Here is a 21,592-nt window from a genome sequence, read left to right as displayed (position 1 = left end):
TCCCAATTTACTTTTTAAATTCGTACATCGATGATCTTGATATTTCAATAATCAGTTGCAAAGAACGATCATATGTATAAATATAATCAAATCCCATGATCAATAATATATCCTACCCCTATTGGAATATATATATCCAACAGAGTGTTGCTAAGAAGTATTACATTACGCTATTGGAATTTAGCTCGAATGTATTCATTCAATTTGATTTTAAGGTTAATATCTTGTTAGTTTTTTTACTGCATCTCCGCTCGTGTGGTTGTGTGTGTGTGGAACATCAAAATTATATATGATTGTTTATGTTAATGACAGATTTTGCGATTAATCCCAATAGTAATAATGTAGGTGTTACCGTAGTGGTAATTTCAATGTATCGAGTTTAATCCCATTATTTTAGATAATTTTTCTATTTAGTCTTTTTTTCTTCATTATATGACCATTGAAGACAAGGATCATTCATGTGTTCATTTAGACATACAGCATCCCTTTAATATTTATTTTAGCATTGTACCTTGATAACTTACATTGTATTGAACAATTATTAATTTGCATTGTAATATAACATTGTACTTTCTTGCAAATAAATTTTTTGGCATTGTATTTTCAAAGTACAATGTTATATGTTGTAACGTCCGAATTTTCAGAATAAAATTTTCATTTTAAAATTGGCATAAACACTCATTTTCGTACATGTACAATCAAAGCAAAACCATTTGTTCATAAATCAAAATCCATAAATCAGAGTTGTGACGAAAATATTGCGGAATCTCAAATCATAAAATTGCTGATGTGTGTGTACAATCATGCCTTCGCATCCCCACGAACTGATAAAGTACCTAAAAACATATAATCCACAGTTGTTAGCACAAAGCTTAGAGAGTTGCCCAAAGTAGGACATACAACGCATCACAACAAAACATATAAAACAACTATAGGTTATCAGCGACCCTATGGACTATCGGCAGCCCTTAGTTATTAGCAACTCAAATAAAACAATATGGGTTATCAGCAACCCCGGGCTATCAACAACTCATATACATCAAATTGGGTTATCCACAACCTCGAGCTTTCAGCAGCTCACATACAACAAATTGGGTTATCATCAACCCCGAGATACCGTCAACTCACATACAACATATGATATAATTAACGCAATAAGAAAAAATACACTTGAACTAAACAACGAAAGCTCAACCGCAACATCAACAATAGGAACGGCTAACACAAGCTACCTAAAGCTAAACGAGAACTAGCCCTTAGCTAAGCACTCAATTCCACCAAGGTTTGAGTAGAAGTCAAAATGGTCAAAAAGTTAACGGTCAACAAAACTCCACGGTCGACAAGTCAACGCCCACCACACCATGGCGAGATCTTGACCACTTCGTGGCCATGCATAAATAAATAGACGCATTGTAGTGAGCCACCATGTTGTGGGCCTTCCTTGGTCACGCCATGGTTTTGGTTAGAAAGCCTTCTCTTCATTAAGAGCTTAATCCTTTAAGAATATTCCTAATACCTTCTAGAAAGCTTCTTTGCATTACAAAGGGTCAAAAAAGTTGCAACTCTATGGACATGCATGTCGAATGCATGTTCTCCCGCAACTTAGGTAGAAAAGTAGAAAATGAAGTCAAAACCCCATGCATCACATCAAACAAGTGATTTACTTCAGATCTGAAACATATGATGCACTAGGGACCTCATAGAGTGTTAAAGTCATACCTACCCGTAGCCCCTGACTAGGAACACTACCAAACTGTGTAGAACGGTGACTAAAACCATTACGATCATGACTTCCAACCAATCCTCAATCCAAAAATGACTCCCAGAAGACCTCAAGAGCATACTTGACTTCCAGACAAGCCATCACTAACCCACTGCTCCCATGAGCGTAGCAATGGTCAATCCATAAATCTCGCACAATATTCAAACTTCCATAATAGCTCAGGTAACCATTTGACAATCATCCAAGAGACCTACAAAGAACTTTGACGCTGATAACTTAACTCACTCGAAACCATCCTCATAAAATGAACGAGTATCCACTAAGTAGATGCTAAACAAGGAACTACCGATCACTTCCTGTGACTTTTCCAATAGGTCAGCATCCCACAGATTCTTGACCCAAACCTAACTGATACTGATCCATCAATGGCAATACCAAACTGATCTAATGTGGGATTAGGTGTCTAAGCCCATAACTATAATTGGTATGTACTTGACCCGAGTGTAGCATGGTCCATTTGGGTTGCATGGCACCGGAACAATTTGTAAGGATGGACTTTTGAGTAGAGGATATTTGTTAGATGGAATTTCATGCATCTTATAGGGTGGTTTTCATTATCATTTAGGATCATATTTTGTACATTTGCATTTCATTTGTTTAAATAATGTTCAGCTCATGTATTTCGTTAGAATTCCCAACTGCTCATGTTTTTATGTCAATTTCAGATAGTTCGAGTGGAGCAGTGCTTTGGGAGCAGCTGGATGCATGTTTGGAGCTTAAAAAGGAGCTTGGGACTTATGGAGTATGTTGTGGAATGAGTGGAAGATGCTTTGGTCAAGAAACATTCGATCGAATTGATCACACGAAGATATAATATGCAATCTAAAGTTAAAGGATATTGCTGGCAGCTTTGACCCCCTATCAGTATTTTGACCATATCTCATGAACCGTAACTCCGATTGAGGCGATTCAAAATGATCTGAAAAGTAGACGAAATTTCTGACGTCTTATGTCACACCCCCAAACCAAGGATGGCGGAATCGTTTAGGGGTGGAGGACTTCATGTATAGTATCACAACAACGAGTATAATAGTGCGCATAGTAAATACAACCATCATAAATATAATTGAAAAAGTTACACCATAGTCTGAGTTTACATGTTTCAAAATCAATTACATTATGATGACAAAAATGTATAATTTGACGTCTGGCGTCCCATCCTCAAAAGCAGTTGATTACCTGTTTTCACTGGTTTCCTGATAATACAAGTAGTTTTGAAAGAGTGTCAACAATTAAGTTGGTGAGTTCATAAGCTTTTGGGTGAAATGTTGGAAAAACCTTTATTTGTAAAATGGAATGTGTACACAAGAAAAATCCAATATTTTCCTTATAAAATATTATGTAGTCTTAAATCCCAAGACCGAATGCATGAGTGTGTGTTCGTAATTTAAACGAAGAATACAGTTTTAAATAAATAAAACCCCCTTTTTGTTTTCCTTTTTAAAGTAGTATCTCCCGTAAACTTTAAGTGATGTTAACTCCCTATGTGAGTCGCTATAACCATACTACAACCGGATGACCTGTTACAACGTTTTTCAGACGTTAAAATTTGTTATGACTTTTGTCACCCGTAGACCTGCAGGTCCTGCTGTAGCTAGCAGCGAGGTGTGGGGTGTCAATCCCAATATAGATCTTTACACAATTATCACGCTCTCCCTACAAGAGACTTTGGTTATAACTTACAGGAATTTTAACCCGTACTCTAAGAGTACAATTGAAGAATTGTCTCACAACTTACGTTAACGAGTTTACATGTAGCATGTTTAGTAATGCATGACTATGCTTCTTATGATTTATCTTGTATGTTTGTAATGTGAAAGGACTCTTACAATTCAGGAAGTAAATTTCTGTTATTTAACCATAACTTAACAGAAACATGTGTAAATTATAAAGTCATCAAAGACGAACACTTTGCTCAACATGTTACAAAGTGTTATGAAAATTGTAAGATGTGAACTAGTTTTTAACCTTTCTACACTGTTTTAGAAAAATCATAGAAAAATCATACGAAGTCGAAAACTGAATCCGTAAACTTTGAGAGTTTATAAATTGTTTCTAGTTTATCCATAATTTTTAGTATGATTTTTAGAAGTGTATAACTTATGGGAAAATGTTCATATTCACAGACTGGTCCGAATTCGTCTCGGAAATGATAGGCAGTTTTATAAAATTCACCATAACTTGTAGAAAAATCGTATGGAGGTGTGCAAGTAGTCATTGGAAAAGTATAAACCTGAAATACTTGCATATGAAACCGTTTTGAAATATATTAAATTTAAGATGGTCAAAGCAGTCCGTGAATAGGACTCAACTTTTCTTTGAAAAGCTGAAGTATGAGTTTGAGTTATATTAAGGTGTGTTAACTTGTATTAATCGCGATGGGAAAGACGATTTGCCTAGCACTTAGTGTGAGTAGTGTAATCACTAACTCACTAAATTTTATTATTTTATGGATTATTAACGTAATGTTAAAGAGGTAGAAACACTTCTCGGGTTCCATGCATTGGCTCCCTCTGTCCACCTCTTATCCCTGACTGGAACAAGCGTTGGTTTCCTCCGGGTATCTATATAGGGTTCTCTGCTCTCGTAGACATATTGAATTTCTGCTCTGCCTTATCTCTGATTCTAATTTTGAGTGTCATCACTTCATAATGGATGACTGGAATCTCAAAAGTTCAGGCGAATTCCCCACCGATGTCCCTAAAAGGTATAGGCACATGTTGATTTCAATAGCCTCATCACTGTTCGTTTACTTCCTACTTGGAAATCTTTCTCAATGAACCTCTTCTGGGTCTTTATCGACTCCTCTGCTGATTACTGAAGTGGATAAGGTTTCCTAAAGGGGTTTGTGTGAGAATGGGAATGTCTAAAGAATCTTAAGAGATTATTAAAACATTTTACTAGGTGATCCATATCGAGTCCGGCTACAATTACATAGTGTACACAAATCATATATAACTTAGATCTGATAGGCCTTCGAATATGTGATACTACCCTATATCCACATCCAAACAAGGAAAAGGAAGTAGAGCGAAACCACATATTCTTAGCCTATGAGATCCTCACTATACATAACCTTGGGAGTATACACTTTGTAATCATAGGTCTATCAATAAGGATCTCTTTTAGTTTTCACGCAAGGTTATTTATGGTTCCTAAAATACCCTTATAGTATTTAATTACATGTTTGATTCTTAACTTCTGAACATGCTTTTGGGTTTATTGTGAGTCTTTTAGTATCCTAAAATACTCCTATAGTATTTTAAACTTTACGTTTAGCTCTAGCATTCCTATTTGGTAAGTTTCAGATTCGTTGCAACACCACCATCACCCCCAAGCACATGTTAGTCGCATCTCGAATAAATGTAGTTGATCAGGTTACATTTATTCCAGCTTACGATTACATAACTGCCCAGGTTTGACGGTAATGGTCAACATCCAAAGACTTTTATTCTTATTCTTCTTGTGATACTTGCTTGGGTTTTTATATATTCTGGATGTTTTTATACTTTTGTAAAATATGGTTATATTTTAAAGTATAATTCTTGGTCAGAGTGTTTTTATCCCATTGTATTTATAGGTTGTATATCTTTTATGATTTGATATACCGAGCTCACTATAAACAATGCTTTGATACCAATCTGTCACACCCCAAAACCGGAACAGCGGAAACGTTCTGGGGTGGAGGACGTCATGTCAAGTATCACAACATATGTAGTATAGTGAATCAAGTACAACAACCATTGAATTAATAGTAATAATTTTTACATAGGTTACAATTAGCAACAACATCAAAAGTAAATATAGAAGATAACATAAGATGCAGCTCGGTACAAGGCTTTCTTCACAAAAGCTCCCGGAGTGTACCTGTCTACTGACGACCTGAGAATACAAGTTATTTTGAAAGAGAGTATCAACATTTTAATGCTGGTGAGTTCATAAGTATTTTAATGACATTGATATAAATACACGTTGTTCATCAAAATAATCTCATTAAAGGATGGTGATTAAAGTTTACAGAGTATTAGAATTTTCCTCAGAAAATCCTATATTTTCTAATAAAAGTAGCTTTCTACCAAAACTCGACTGTTTTATGTTTTAAGGAGTATTTTCCCTCAAAAGTATCTTATCATTATCAAAATATAGTTTATACTTTAATGAATATGTGAGAAGATCACAAGCAAAAGTAATAGGGAAAATAATGCTTTACTTCATTAATGATGTTACCGTTTATAAAGAAATAAAATACAGACTCCAGGTAGTATTAAATGAACAATACACCTCGGAGAGTCTAAATGAATGAAATGCAGACTCCAGGTGGTATTAAATGAACAATACACCTCGGAGAGTCTAGAATAGCATTTAATCCTAAGTAGGTTAGTTTAAAGGTTTAAAATGTGGCCTAGTGTATAACTAGGAAAATATATTATGAGGGTTTTATATGTAGAAAAATACCGTGATAACATTTATTACCTTAAAGACATGAATTATAAGGTAAATGTAAAGATACTCATAACCATACTGATTGACGGATGTAAACACGACGACCTGCTGGCGTCGAAATGAATGTGACATTTGTCACCCCTTGGCTTGGTCGGTCGGGACTGTAGCTAGCAGTCAGGATGTGGGATGGTCTGTCCCGTATAGATCTATACACACAATGCCCGCTCTCCCTCCATGAGACTCTGGTTACCACTCGACAACGGTGAAATCCGCGTCATGAGGATATATCTCGTGTTATGATTTCTATATACCTTGCTTTTCACTAAAAGTACAAGTTTTTAGAATATAGATTTAACTAAGTTCTCCTTCATGAAAGTTATGATTGGTTTCTAAACTATACCTATTATAGTTTACTTGAGAGGTCATCTAGGTACCTTTGCTACCCAAAGGTGTTGAACTGGAGTAAGAGTTTTAATATCTAACCAGATATACATAACATATAACTAGGACTTCAACGACACTCGGACAGATAACTGGATGCTCTAAGTCCACAACCAAAAAAGGAACATGAAATAAAGCGGGGCTATCAGTCCTGAGTCCTTCAAACCCTACTTATATAACTATATCTATATAGACATGAATCTAACAAGAGTATAAGTTGAAAAGACTTTGATAAAAGTTTAGTAAATTAAAAAGAGGTTTTTGTATTTTAAAAGAGACTTGAAAACAAGATTTGAAAACCTTTAGCTGAATAAAACAGTTTAACATGCAAAAATCTATTTGCCTGACGGTTATTAATCACATGTGATTGATATATAATAACTTGTCAGTTCAACTTGTATTCCCCCCCCCCCATAAAAGCATTTAAAATCATTTCAAAGGTTGATTAAGGGGTATGAACTCACCTGTAGTGGGTGATTCCGATGAACGGATGGTATAGGATGCTAAGTGTCAAATAAGGACTTGAACACACACGCGGATCCTATTGAACATGTAATGATACATTTATGTATCTAATTAGTCATTTAATAACTAATTTAGCAAGTAAAGACACCCTAATACATGGAAACACCTGGTTTCAAGTGCTAGGAGTACTAAAGGGTTGCATCTAAAGAGAGTATGGCCTCACATTAGAGGTTACTCCCCATATGGTAGCATCATATGGGTTTACGGTTCTTGGACCATTTCCCCCTTGAGTTTACGGCCGTAAACTCATGGTAATGGTACCATTGGGTGTTTTAAGGTCTTATACCACACAAGGAAATAAGCAAGACTCGAATCCAAGGCTTAGGAAGTGACTGGGGCTCGAAATGGCCTTTCTTTGGAGTTTACGGTCCTTGGACCACTCCTTGGGAGTTTACGGTCGTAAACCCATGAGTTTACAGCCGTAAACTCTTGGTCACTTCTACATTTTCATGTTTTGGGGTTTCTAGTTCATGCATGCAAGGTTCTAGTCCTTTATACAAGCCATAGAAGGTGTTAGGGGCATCAAAACACCACTTGGTGGTGTTTACGGTTCAAGGATATCCCTTGACCGTAAACCCAAGTGTTCTTGGGGGTTTTTGATGTTCTTCCATAGTTTAGCAAGTATACTAAGCAATTAACTAGTTAGGAGGAGTGCACTTACTTATAGGAAGCTTGTAAGAGTGTTTAAGGGCCAAAAACACTAGTGTGTGTTCTTGGTGTTCTTGGTGCTTTGATGAACACTTGAAGATCTAAGAAAAGAGGAGATTTCCATGGATGAAATCGAGTATAAACACTAGATAAAGTGTTATATGAACGAACCAAGGAAGGAAATACTTACATTTTTGGAGGATTTGAAGAAATGTGATATGATACTTGAGAGAGAATCTTGGGTGTTCTTGAGTTAGGAAGTGAAAAGTGAAAGAATGAAGGGTAAACTCATGCTATATGCATGAGTTCATGGTCAAAGGGAGCTTACGGCCCAAACTCCCCTTGTTTAGCCGTAAACACCTAGTTAAGGTGTTAATTGTTTATTTGTTACACAACACTCCTAACGGATACTTCCATTTATTTGTTCGTTTGACGAAAAATTAAAATAAAACACCCAAACGAACTTAAAACCGGCCAAAAAAATGTATTGGGATGAATTTGACTATTATTTGATGTGCTTGACTGCGGAGTTTATACAAAAAGAAAATTTCGGGTTGTCACATTAAGCTTAATGAATGTTTGATTTGAATTCTTGTTAGTTAGATCACTTAGCTAGGGTTTTATCATTCTAGTTAATCAATTAATAGAATCCGTAATTGTTCTAATAAATTGGTAAAAGTAACAAGTATCATATTGGTTCCGTTTTGGGATTTAACTCTGGTATAAACTGTAAAAATCATATCTTTAAGCTTCCGAACTTGTGAGAAGTATTGGGTATCGCTGGGAGTTTTACAAAGAACTTAATGCAACTTTTCTGATTTAATTAAGAGCTTATTTAGTTGAACAGTAAAAAGTTAGGGTTAATTGAAGAGCTTGTTTTGATTAACTAGTTTAGGTAAAAGAGAAATTACTAGAGCTTGTTAGTTTTTCTCAGTACCAGCTTAGATAGAACGCATCTCAAATAATCAGATTTGGATCAGTTGCAAGATTAGGAAAGTCGCAGCAGAACTGGAATTGTTTTTATTATTGACTTTCATTTAATTTAATATCACTGCAATTTTAGTTTTTCGTTTTAATCAACCCCCCCCCCCCTTTTTGTAATTTCTGTTTTGACTAGATGTGCCTGATGCAAAAAGGCATTGACTTTTAGGCTGTGTCCCTGAGGATTCGACCCTGCTTCCCTGTGCTATATTTTTAGTGCAACAAGCAGTGATAATTTACTTGTTTAATACGCGCGCGACATCGTGTTAACAATATTCATGATTTATTAATATATTATAAGTTCTAATATATTAATATTAAATCATATTATTTAATTAGTATTGATCAAGATTTAATTTGGAATTAATTTTGTGATCAAAAGAAACTAATTAAATATAAGGGCTTGATTTGGTAAAATCATTCATTCTTATGGTGTGGGCCAATGATCCATGATTCCATAGGTTGGGCTAAACCCATGTGACAACCCATGGATAATCCATGGAGATTTAAACTCATGGAGCCTAAGGAATATGGAAGTCCATACACATTAGGGTTTACATGGTGTAACCCTAGTTTTGCCACACTATATAAGAAACCCATTAGCTCCTAAAATTGGCACCCTAGTGTAATAGCTATAGCCGATATTAGAGTACAAGTACTCTCTCTCAAGTCCTCCATTGTTGGTGGTGTTGTGTGATTCCATTTGAGGTGCAACACTTGGGGCACTAAGTTCTTAAAGGACAAACTGAAGAAGTTCTACAAGCTACAATAAAGAGGTAACTCCATAACGCTATTTTATGTTGTTTATATCTTTTATATGCTAGTTGTAGGCTTAATGCTTTGGAAACAATATTGCATGTATAATTAGAGAAAACATAGATCCAAAGCATTTATGGTTGTATGTGCACCATAGGATGTTGTATTATACCAAAACCCATAAGTGGTATCAGAGCCTAGGGTTGTTTTCTATTATACTTGATGCTTATTGTTTTTTAAAGCAAGAAAAATCGTTTTTTTGGAATCTGCCTGATCACCAGGAGGTGGTGACTGTTTAGTGAAAAAATATTTTAGTTTTTTGGCCTGTTTTGGATTAGGATCATTACCACAAAATGTTTTTGCTCATAAAATTTGCTTTTGTTGCTATGGTAATGATTATACTCATCCAAATAAAAGATAATTGTCAAAGTTTCACGATTTGTATTAATTTATATGATTAGGCTAATTTCTTGAAATTTGTTTGATATGAATTATCTTAACTTATGAGTTTAATCTTGATCATAGAAAAATTATTTGTTTATTGTGTTAATTGAAATATTTGATCTAAATGCCATTTATGAACTTCATAACTTGTCCTCAAGTTATGGAAAATGAAAAGTTTTTCATAAATGTGTTTTTTATGAACTCCATAACTTGTCCTCAAGTTATGAAATTCCAAGAGTCTCATCTAAATGTCATCTTAATGGTTTTAAGTGTTCCATAACTTGTCCTCAAGTTATGGAACTTGAAGAGTCTTTTACATAAATGTTTTTATGAACTCCATAACTTGTCCTCAAGTTATGGAATGTCAAGAGTCTTTTCATAAAACCTATATTAAATTCATAAGTTATGGATTCCAAATGTTTTTGAATAGTTCAAAACTTTCCCTCAAGTTTTGGAATTTGTAAATGCAAAGTCTCACTTTGAAACATTTAGTTCCAAACACTAGAATTTTAAAAGTTTAAAATTCAACCCTTATACTATTATAATATTATAGGTTTAATATTTATATATATATATATATATATATATATATATATATATATATATATATATATATATATATATATATATATATATATATGTATGTATAAGAACAAAGTCAGTCTTACCGTTACTAGGCCTCATTCACGAAGCCGGTCTATAAGGGGGTATAAGGTTACTGCCTATAAAATGGTAGTTTAATGGGTGTCCACTCTCACCCACCGCTTCCTTGACTGGTGGAGGTTCGTTAGCCGAACGGGTTTGACAGGACATTTAAATTCTCATTAAAAGTATAATGAAATACTAAGTAACTAAACACTTATAAATTCCGAGTCTTAGTTACTTAGGAAAATGTGAATTTGAGGCTAACTCATGAAATTTCACTTTACACCTTGTTAAGTCGTTAGTGGAGCGTGTGTGGTTAACCGAGACACTAATCTGGGACGGACAGTGCGTGGAAAAGGGTAGCTTGATGTTAATCATAGATCAATGGAGCGTGTGTGGTTAACCGACACATTGATTAGGTGGTTTTAACATTTGGTGTACCAAGCTAATTTGCATGGTTATTCACACCTTGTTTGTGATCCTCGGCATCCCAGTCACAAACTTGAAGGGCACAATCGAGATTTAAACATGCCCTTGAAAAGTTCAATGAATCTCAAAGGATCTAGGAATTTCAATTCATTTAAAACTTAATAATCAATTTTGTTTTTCATGGTGGAAATTGGTAAATTGTCATTTACCTACCTTCAAATATTTTGCAATTGGATTACGACATCCCTTTTCCGAATTGTAAAATATTGTGTTGGGTCCTAGCCTTAATATTTCATGTTGGGTGTTATATTAAGGACTAAGATCAACTAAACTTGAATTTCTCCCATTATAGATGTCTAGTTCAAACAACTATGGTCTTCCCGAATCTTTTGAATAAACTTTCTTTATAAAGATGATTTTCCACAATGCGATCAAAGGTGAAAGATTAATCCCTTCTTTGTGCTTTAGTGGAAATTCACTTCCTCCACCTCCTCCAATAATTCTCCCTAACCCACAAGTTCAAGGTCACTCAAAGCCCTATTGGCAGGAAGAAAAGTATGTATGTGCTCACGACTTGGAGATGAAGTTACATATTGACAAGCTGGGAGAGTTGGGTGTCGAAGTCTCAAGGAAGTTGGCTGTTAACTGGGTTCCTCAATCACTTCCCTGTCATATAGTGAGTTAATTAAGGACTACTATGTGACAGACCATGACATGACCCTTATTGATCTTACCTATTTGCTTGTTCCTGCTGAATCAGTAATTATTTGGCGCACTGGTAAAAGCAAATTTGATTGGAAGATCTACTTCCCAAACTTCCATGGACATTGACACTGGTAACATTGGAAGTCCATAAAAGCTTTCTCTTCCCAGTGGAAAGGGATCGGCCATGGTCAAGTGATATGTGCATATTTAGTCATATATTTTGTATAAGAATATTAATACTTTTTGACTATTTTAATTCAATTATGGAACAAAAGATGCTTAATTACGTTTAAATTATATTTTTAGTTCATAAGAAGTGCTCGGAAGAAAAAGGAAGCACGAGAAGCTATCGGGAGCTTGGGAATCAAAGGAAGAAGAAAAGAGCCAAAAACCAAGAAGGACTCGGCGAGTGGACCCTTGACTCGACGAGTTCTCACGAACATTCTCGAAGTAGAAGAGTCATTGCCTTTCCGTACACGGGGATTTAATGAGGGACTCGACGAGTCAGTCCTTGGACTCGACGAGTCGCCTCTAATCTATAAAAAGGGGCTTTCAGATCGATACCCGGTTTTTGGAAGAAATCCTTGGAGGAGAAGCTGCGATTAGAAGACCTGCTAAGGTGCTGGAAGTCAGAGAATCAACCCCTAGATCCAATTTTGAGAAGAATCAAGGCAAATTCAAGTCCATTGTTATTTATTCTTTAAGTTGAACTATGTTTGAGCTACTTGACTTCGTTTTTGATTTTAGTTTTACTGTAATCATGAGCTAAAACTATTATCTTCTGTTTAGGATAGATGACTTTATGATTATGGTATGATTTTATGGTTGGATTGATTTAATTTGGTGATTATGTTTTGCTAAGCTTGTTAAAGAACCTTATGTGTTAACTATAAATATTTTGCTGTTAATTAACCAGTATATTAAGTTGCATGACCATCTCTTAATTGCTAATCTCATATGATTTATGTGAAAACATTGTTATATGCCTAGGAATAGCGAACGTGAAACTAGGGTTAATAGAGAATAGGTAAGTTAATGTGTGAGCTTGTGTGACGAACCATCAGCAAGAGGTTAAATGAACGACCAATTTAATTAACCACTACAAGTCTTACTTAACCCGAATCAATAAATTACAAAACCTGTCAATTTAACCAACTGGCCACCGTTTGAATTGATTTGTCTTCTAAGGATTAGTAATAGCGAACATGAACCTAATCACACTAATCGGTAGCCAATGAAAAGTTAATCCATTGCACTTGCCATAAAATCAACCATAGGAATAAAGGATTCAAACCTAAACAGAAGTCTTCTTTGTTATTGAATTTAGTTGATCTTTTCTTGCTTAGTTGGTAGTTTAAGTTTTAGTTAATTGTTTAATTTTCTAGTCTTGCAAAACTAAAGAAAACCCTTCCTTTTATTATTTGCTTTTAGATAATTCTACTAGTTAGTTTAATTTGCCGTTCCCTGTGTTCGATACCCTGCTTGCTTAATTATACCACCAATTGACAGGTACATTGCCTTTTGTGTGTTAAATTTATATTTAAAAAGTAGGATTAAAACTAGCTGGTTTTACACACATCATCAAGTCATTTGACCAAATGGTAAAGAGAAAGGATAAGTATGAGATAGTCCCCTGTACCATTCCAAAGATTCCATATGTTTCTATTGCCAAGAGAATGGACACTGGTTGCGAAGCTGCCATATTTACCTGAAAGATCGCAAGGATGGTAAAGTCAAAATTTTTTGACTCTACTTCAGGCAAAATCCACTGTCTAACTCTATTAAGTTCCTATTTGGAGATTCTTAATACATGATGTAATGTAATTACATTTTTTATTTTTTGAAGAATCGAAGAAAAGAAAAGAAGCTTAAAGGAAGAGTAAGCTGATTCTGATCGTGAAGAGATGGATTTCAATCGCATGGTTCGATGATCAGAATTTTGAGCTGCTGCTTAAAAGTTATGATAGATTGCTTAGAAATTTGTAATAACATAGTTTTCATATGTAATTGCATTGTAAGGAAAAGTTTTTCCGCATTTCATAAATAAATAAAATTTTGGTTTTATTTTATTTTATCTCCTTACACACATCAAGTTTTTGGCGCCGTTGCCGGGGAACGGTTCTAAAATTTAATTTGATTACTAGTGTTATCGATCCTTTGTGTGAGATTTTTCTTGCACAAAGTTACTGTTTTAAGTAAATTTAGTATTAGGATTGATTTTCAGTTTTTAGCCTTTAGGAATTTCTGTTTAAATTTTTTTTTCATTTTAAGCAGTAAACTCGCGGAGTCCCTACGAACAGACTCGACGAGTCCGTCGCTGAAACAGTAAATTTCGTTTTTTATTTTATTTTATTTTTGTTCTTTTTACGCGTTTTTCTTGTTTTGGTTGCCGGTATTACATGACCCGAGGATCCAACACACCTTTGGTTCCTCCACTTGAAGACCCAGAATCCGCACTTAGGAAAAACAAAGACAAAGTACTTGAAGACACTAACCCGCCAAAGAAATCATCGTTCAAGGGCCTCAAATCATTTTTTGGGAAGAAAAAGAACAAGAAAGCAGGTGAGTCTGGCAGCCAAAAGAGCGAAGGAAGCAACCTTGTAAATCTTGGAGACGATACATTCCACAAAGAAACCGAATTTTAGTACGAGTATAATTCCTAATACGAAGAAGGAAGTGATTTAGAAGGAGAACTCGACAACACCATGGAGAACATCAATGAAGTTCCCATGGGAGAATGGAAGAAGAGGATATGTGATGATACCGGCCCAGGACTTGTGCAACCCGCAATCCCCGTGACTTCCACCTTTGAACTCAAAGGCCACATACTAGCTCAACTTAAGGAGATCCCATTCTACGGGAGAGATCACGAGGACGCATACAAGCACTTAGACGAGGTCAACGACATTGCCGACCACTTCAATGTTCCAAATGTGGGTCGCGATACCGTTCTGCTTCGTATGCTACCAGTCACGTTTAAGGGAGCTGCGAAAGATTGGCTCAAATCACTCCCTCCAGGATCCATCACCACTTGGGCCAAGATGAAGGAAGACTCCTTCAAAGATAGCCAAGTTGAAGAAAGCCATAGAAAACTTTGAGCAACAAGCTGGAGAGTCCTTATACGAGGCGTGGGAGAGATACAAAGGTTTACTAAGGAATTGCCCACATCATGATCTTAATAGCCAACAAGAAGTCTCCAATTTCTATGATGGAGTGAATGTGACCACAAGGAAACTTCTTGACTCGCAAGGACCGCTCACGAAGAAGGCACCCTCGGTGATAAAGCTGTTGGATTAATGTCTAAGTCCATAACTATAATTGGTAAGACTTGACCCGACCCGGCATGGTCCATTTGGGTTGCATGACATCATGCATTTGGATAGAATATAATGAGAGAAATAACACTTAAGGTTGGTTAATATATTATTAGTTCTAATATATTAATAAGGTTATTTAATTAGTATTGATCAAGAATTAATTTGGAATTAATTAAGTGATCAAAAGGAGACTAATTAAATATATGGGTTGATTGTATAAATCATTCATTCTTATATATGTGGGCTTGTGATCCAAGATTTCTTATGTTGGACTAAGTCCATGGGGTGACCCATGGATACTCCATGGAGGTTAAAATCCATGGAGCATAAGGAATGGGTAAAGTTATGAGTTACATGGTGTAACCCTAATAGCCACCATATAAAAGAATCCCATGGCTCAAGAAATCGTGCACTAATGTGTGAATATGAGGGCTAGACGATTTCAAGGAGTGTTCCATTTCTCTCAAGTCATTCCATGTGCATTTGGTGTTGTGTGAACCATTTGAGGTGTCACACATGGGGCACTAGGCACTCAAGCTTCATGGAGACAAGCTAAATCAAACAAAGGTATGTATTCTATCCATTTGATTACCCAAGTATCAAGTATTGTATGCTAGATAGGGTAATACCTTGGAAAGTTCATAATTGCATGTATAATAGAGAAAACATAGATCCAAGGTATTTAGGGTTGCATGTACACTTAGGAGTGTTAGAATGCGCAAAACCCATCAGTGGTATCAGAGCCAAGGCTTGTTTTCTTGTTATACTTGCAAAATTAGCTGAAAAATCGAATTGTATTAGTTTAAAAGTTATGCTAATTACTTGAAAAAAATTTGATGTGAATTATCTTTGTTCATATGAGTTTATTAGATTAATAGAAAAGTTAATTGATTATGTGTTTTCAATCCATTTTAATCTAAGAGTTGATTCTAAAATGTGTTTTTGTAACTTGTCCTCAAGTTATATGAAAAGTCACATTTAAGTTTCATAAAACTCATAAAAAGTTGGCAATGGTTGCAAAAATGAAGAGTCTTGTCCTCATTAAATGGTTTTATGACTCCATAACTTGTCCTCAAGTTATGGAGGTTCAAGAGTCACTTCATTAAATGATAAAATGTGTAACCTTAATTAGTTCCATAAGTTACAAAAATAAAGAAAAGTTACATTCTTTTATTAGTTTAAAGTCTTCCATAACTTGTCCTCAAGTTATGGAACTTGAAGAGTTTTTTTTTTAATTAAAACTACTTTAAACACATAAGTTATGGAATTAATTAGTTTTGAATATTTTCAAAACTTGCCCTCAAGTTTTGGAATTTGTAAAGTTTTCCCCATGAATACTTTAATTCCAAGTTAGCCCTTAGAATTTTAAAAGTTAAAATTCAACCCTTATAATTTATAGTATTATAAGTTAATAATAAATATATGTATAAGAGCAAGTCAGTCTTACCGTTAGTAGGCCTCATTCACGAAGCCGGTCTATAAGGGGGGTATAAGGTTACTGCCTATAAAATGGCAGTTTAATGGGTGTCCACTCTCACCCACCGCTTCCTTGACTGGTGGAGGGTCATTAGCCGAACGGGTAGGACAAGGACTATAATTCTCCCTTCATTAAAAGTATTAATGATAAATACTAAGTAACTAAACTTTTTATAAATTCCCAATCTTAGTTACTTAGGAAAATGTGAATAAGGTGCTAATCCATGAAATTACACTTTGCACTTTGTTTAAACCGTTAGTCGAGCGTGTGTGGTTAACCGGCACACTAACCTGGATTTAACAAAGTAGGCAAAGGGTAACTTAATATTTATCATAGTATCGGTGGAGCTCGTGTGGTTAACCAGCACATCGATTGAGGGGTAAATATTAAGGGTACCAAGTATATTTGCATGGTTACTTCACACCTTGTTTTGTGATCCTCGGCATCCCAGTCACAAAACCTGAAGGGCACACTCGAGATTGAAACATGCCATTGAAAAGTTCAATGAATCTCAAAAGATCTAGGAGTTTCAAATCCAATTAAAAACCTAATTACATTATTTCGTTTTTCATGGTGGAAATTGGTAAATCGTCATTTACCTACCTTCAACTATTTTATAACTCGGATTACGGCATCCTTCTTCCAGTTATAAATAGGTTGTTGGATCCTAGCCTTAAGATTTCATATTGGGTGTTATATTAAGGACTTTAGATCAAATATCTTGAATATCTCCCAAAAGATGTCTAGTTCAGACATCTATGATCTTCCCAAATCTCTTGGAACTTTACTTCCTCCACCTCCTCCAATTATTCTCCCTAACCCACAAGTTCAAGGTCACTCAAGCCCTAATGGCAAGCAAGCTCTATGTGTGATCACATCTTAGAGATGAAGTCACATATTGACAAGCTGGGAGAGTTGGGTGTCAAAGTCTTGAGAAAGTTGGATGTTCAATCACTTTCTAAGTCACATAGTGAGTTCCTTTGGGACTACTATGAAACAGACTATGACATGAACCTTAATGATCATATCTATTTGCTTGGTGCTGCTGAATCAGCAATGATTTGGAACGATAGTAAAGCAAATTTGATTAGAAGATCAACTTCCCAAAAACTTTATGGACAGTGACAATGGTGACACTGGAAATCCAGAAAAAGCATTCTCTTCCCAATGGAAAGGGATTGGCCATAGTCAACCCGGTTGACCAAATGGTAAGGAGAAAGGCTAAGTCTGAGATAGTCCCATTACCAAAGGGTCCATATGTTTATTTTGCCAAAGGAGGGGGCGTTGATTGCAAAGCTGCCAAATTTACCTAAGGATGTTAAAGTCAATAAGTTTGACTCTACATCAGGTAGAGCCCATTATCTAACTCTGTTAAGTTTCTATTCTAAGATCCTCATTACATGATGTGACTGGGTCACATGTTGATGTTTTAAGAATCAAAGAATAGAGAGAAAGCTTAAAGGAAGTATATGCTGATTCTGATCGCGTAGGTGGATTTCGATCGCATCAGAATTTTGAAGTTGTTACTTAGGAGTTATGATATATTGTTTAGGAATAGATAACAACAAGTTTTTCCGTATGCATTTGCACTATAAGGATAAGTTTTTCCGCAAAGTTTTGAAATAAAATAAAAGTTTTTAATTTTATATTTATTTTAAATATCCTTACAAGTGGCATTTGTGAAAAATGGTTGTTTATATGATTCCATTGATAGCAATATTTGAAAAAAAAATGGACTTGATTCTTTCGTTTGTAGTAGTGTCATAATTTACCAAATAAGGAAAGATTCTCATTCCCAAGGCTTCAGTTGGATAGAAACTTGGAATCATGCAAGTTGAATAGTATGATGAATGAGAACTTTCAAGCATTGGAAAATTAAGACTTGTTCACATGGATGTGTGAGTCAAGTTAAGGACTAAAGGGATCGAGTACACATTCTTGTGCACTGGTCAAGTCCACCACAAAGCTCGTTAAGACTATTCGTCATGATTTACTAAATTTTAGTAAATATGGTTATACTTACAAGTTTAAGTATAATTCTGAAACATTGGAAAAGTCTCAATGTATGGCAGAACGAATGGGAAGAATCAAATTAGGCAGACAGATAAAAGTTTCTCAAATCTGAAAAGATGGGAGAGTACTTTAGTATCATGTTTGTAATCATCTTAATGATTTAGAAATCATATCACAATTAGTCCTCTAAAGGTCATCTTAGTGCATTCTTATGACTAAGAAGAGGAGTCATGAATTGTTGAAATGGTTAGACCAGGAAGATGAGTCATACTTCGTTCCAAAACAATTCTTAGATTCATACTCCAAGATTGTAACTTGAGTGACATATCTTAAAGAAATGTTTAAAACACTTGTCAAATGTAAGAGTAAAAGTGTCATACTCTTGTACATTTGAAATTGGTAAGTTGTGATGTTTTGGATAAAACAAAGACCAACTAAGGCCAATTGTGTGAAGTGTTTGTCTTGATAAAAAATCCGCACTATCTCTTGAATATTTGGCAAGATAGTCTTATATGTCAAGAGGATAGTGGGAGTCTTAAAGATCCTAAAAAGAATTTCAAGAACTAATCAAGAATAAAACCTGAGGTTCTTCACTAGCACACGACTTGAGGTTTATAACCTATCGTGTTGACATATTCTGTGCCCATTCCAGTTAAAGTTGGCTTTGCATAGGAGTTCTGAAAGTTCTCAATTGGTTGCATTACAACTTGGAAGCAATGGCAGGCCCTGTACTGCCAGGTGGCAAGAAGTTAAGATTGCATATGTTTAGTCCATATGAGTTTGGATTTGTCATTATCCTTGTCTTGTGACTATGGTTTTGACGATTCACATGGATAAGAACACATACACCATAAAATCTAAGGGTCATAAGGTTTCTCTCCGATTCATGAAAATGATGGTGATGAACACTTCCACCAAGTAGATTTGAAGCAGATGGCAAAAGGTCTAAACAATTGAGACTATGATTACGGCATCCCTTTTCATAGTTCTGAAATTGTTTAGACACACATGCATGCTATCTAAGGAAAGGTGTATGATTTTGATAAAGTTTTATCAAAGCATCTCGTATCAGAAATCTGAACTTTGGTAAGAAAGTCAATAAAGTATTGATTTCTAGAAGTCCAGCTGATTTCTGAGTACATGTCAAAGCTAGTGGGAGCATAAGTGTTATGCTAATAATCATCATGTTAGTGGGAGCATGATAATTATTGTTAGTGTTGCAAGTTAGCAATGTTAATTATAGAAAACAAAAGTTTCAATTCGTGAGGCTGCAGGGATTGAAAAAGTTGTTTTGCTATAATTAAGGGAGAGGATATACTTCATTTTAGTTCTAAAGGCTTAGATTGAGACCTTAATCATCTTTAGTCAAGAATATATATATATATATATGAATTTCATGTTGGATTGGTTCAACTTAAGGAAATTCTATATATTGCGTTCTCAAAATTCGATTATGATTACGGCATCCCTCTTCATAGTGAAAATTTTGAAAACATGGCAAATAAAAATATTGTAGCAAAAGACTGATCTAGAATAATGTCTTTATGTGAGACATCATGAATCGTGTACCATTTGCTTTGGGTACAGGATCGATTGCATGTGCTATAATATTTGTCATTTCTAAATTTTTCCAAATGCCCAGAGGCATTAAGAAGGGAAAAGGTCTAGAATTGGATATGACTAAAATAATTAAGCAATTGTCGAGGACAATCTGAGGTTTACCAAAGATTAGTTGCTCAGGGACAGTTGGAAGTATAGTGCTAATTTTGGAAGGACCATATTGACATATTCTGAAAAGAGGCATCTCTTATTCAGAAGTGATAGTCAAAATGAGAATATGGAGTTGTCTCCATAGGTGGAAGTTATCTGTGTAAGATTAGAAAACTTAATGCAAGAAGCATGTCCAAAGCAATGTACTTTGAATATGAGACTTAGTTTCCATGGAGTTGATCTCCATTGGAATACCTTATAATGACTGTTGACAAGTCTTTGTGACTTTGTACATATTCATTACAGGAGGGTCAGTGCATATAAGTTTAAAATCTAAACAGATTTCGATAAATGATAGGAATTTGAAATTCTCACATTTTTCGATAAGGATTTGGGAGTGTGAAATTAGAATCATTGAAATTATGTTCAATTGGTTTATTTCACAAAGTAAGGATCATAGACAAACATAGAGTGCATACTTGGTGTATGGCAAAGCTATTGTTTAAGAAAAACATAGTGTACATGCTTGGAGCATGGGACAAGTAGTGTTTTTAATTCAAGTATAAAGTTGATAAAACCGAAACAATGAATAATGAGTAATCAGTATGGTGATAAATAAAAGTGTTTATTTATATTCATAGGGTTTGATACCATATTTGATTCATTTATTCTTGTGTTTCACTTTGCATGTTTTGACTTCCAGAATAACTAAGTCGCTCTTCCTGAATGATTAAGTTATTCAAACCATCCACAGTCGGTCATATGTTGGAAGTAGATATGAATCAAGACTGTCATGGGTTGGTTTGTAGAGGTCCAAGTTGGTGGACAAAGTGGTGCTACAACACTCATGAGTGCTCATAAGTTCTGAGTATTGGATTCAACCCGCACTCATTTGAATCACTTCATGGATTTTATCACGAGTGATCATGAGACGATAATATCTTATATTCTTCAAACCTAGAGATATGAGTTGTTACTATGAGTTGGTTGTACATTGATTGCACGAAAACGCATTCGGTAACTCGATGTTATAAAACGTGCCTTTGTGTATGATTCAACAAGTAGTAGAACAAGCCATATGAGTCAAAGTTTATCCATTCCTTTTACCTTCGGGATAAAAGCGATATATGTGGGCCCCTCGATGATTTAAAGATGATACATGTGAGTGCTTGGCCAAGCCAGGACTGATTTGATTTGTTCAATCAGTCAGTCATCATGAATCAGAAATCGGGAAACAACAAATGGACAGAGAGAATGATTGATAATCCATGTCTC

At 35.2% G+C, this 21,592-nt stretch overlaps 1 non-coding gene across 1 annotated transcript; it reads right to left on the bottom strand.

Moving 5' to 3' along the window:
• Positions 1–14,869: 14,869 nt before the first annotated feature.
• LOC145128034 (small nucleolar RNA R71) lies at positions 14,870–14,976 on the bottom strand. The gene has a single exon (XR_013716637.1). It is a non-coding gene; the product is annotated as a small nucleolar RNA R71 (small nucleolar RNA).
• Positions 14,977–21,592: the final 6,616 nt, after the last annotated feature.

This window comes from Lactuca virosa, chromosome 7 (genome assembly GCF_052849685.1).
Source record: "Lactuca virosa cultivar CGN04683 chromosome 7, Lactuca_virosa_CGN04683_v6, whole genome shotgun sequence".
Classification (NCBI taxonomy): Eukaryota; Viridiplantae; Streptophyta; class Magnoliopsida; order Asterales; family Asteraceae; genus Lactuca; species Lactuca virosa.
This window is presented reverse-complemented; position numbering and strand designations above follow the sequence as displayed.